At 47.4% G+C, this 675-nt stretch overlaps 1 long non-coding RNA gene across 1 annotated transcript; it reads left to right on the top strand.

The window, feature by feature from the left end:
- Nucleotides 1-32: 32 nt before the first annotated feature.
- LOC144219004 (uncharacterized) lies at nt 33-650 on the top strand. Its single transcript, XR_013331292.1, has 2 exons — nt 33-435; nt 526-650. It is a non-coding gene; the product is annotated as an uncharacterized LOC144219004 (long non-coding RNA).
- The last annotated feature ends 25 nt before the right edge of the window (nt 651-675 follow it).

The following is a 675-nucleotide window of genomic DNA, read 5'->3' as shown; positions in this document are numbered from 1 at the left end:
GGTCAGCAGGACACAGGGATGTGCATGGGGTTGGGTGCTGGTCTGAGAGGGTATCAGGTAGTGGGCCAGCAGCCAGTATAGAGATTGATTGGCCAAATGTCCACATGTCTCCTATTTAACAGGACGAACTTCCTGAACATCATGTCTTCCAACAGGTTGCTGTCGTGACAGACATTGAGTCCTGCCTGATATCTCATCCATTTCCCTTCGTGGGAATTAGTGTCCTCAAGGCAGGTCTTTGGAGCTGGAAGGCAATTTAGAGATCAGTCTGTCCCAACCCCTTCTTCCTGAATCCCAGACAGCACGCATGTGGTTTGATCAACCTCCCGGGGATACCCAGGTCACAAATGGCACATGAAGTCTCTAATTCAGCTGGCTGTGTCCTTTGCAACACTGAAGGAAAGAAATGGTGTGATCGATAGTGTAACAGAGGAGGTAAGGAAAAGGTGCCATGGGGAGAGAAGGAGCTTTTTCATAGAAAAAATAATGTGCATGAAGCCCTTTGGTTGCCTTCTCTAATTCCAGGTTTGCTACCAGTTCATGTTTCCGGACAGAATGTGAATTACCTCTCCTTGCCTCCCCTGATCTATATATGATCCAATGTAAACAGAAATGTAAAATCAATGACCCGAGAAGGAACCAGGAAGAGGCCAGAGCATGCAAGGGTTATGCATG

This window comes from Crocuta crocuta, unplaced genomic scaffold, assembly GCF_008692635.1.
Source record: "Crocuta crocuta isolate KB4526 unplaced genomic scaffold, BGI_CrCroc_1.0 C27858192, whole genome shotgun sequence".
Classification (NCBI taxonomy): Eukaryota; Metazoa; Chordata; class Mammalia; order Carnivora; family Hyaenidae; genus Crocuta; species Crocuta crocuta.
This window is presented reverse-complemented; position numbering and strand designations above follow the sequence as displayed.